Genomic DNA, 373 nt, shown 5'->3' on the forward strand with positions numbered 1-373 from the left:
ACGCACGCACGTATCCTGGGCAGTGGGCATGGATCAAATCCCTGTTTTACTTCCTCGATCTGAATGTCACGTTTCATAAAGCATGGTTGTATAAGAATCATGTATATTAATATTTCCTGTTGGATTACATGTTTCCTTTTCAGAAATCAGAAAAGAAAGAAGGCAACGAAATATTCACTAAACGTGATGCTTTTCTTTAGACTGAACATGTAAATAAAATGGCTGCACTGTAAGGTATTATTAGTCTTTATATTTTCTTTGGTGATATCTGTAAATTAATAGTGATTAAGACAGCAGTTAACATCAGAATATGTACAGATTCTCGATTATAGGTTTAACATATCCAATTCAGTCTATTTACTTCTTAATATGC

This window comes from Penaeus monodon, chromosome 22, assembly GCF_015228065.2.
Source record: "Penaeus monodon isolate SGIC_2016 chromosome 22, NSTDA_Pmon_1, whole genome shotgun sequence".
NCBI classification, from domain to species: Eukaryota; Metazoa; Arthropoda; class Malacostraca; order Decapoda; family Penaeidae; genus Penaeus; species Penaeus monodon.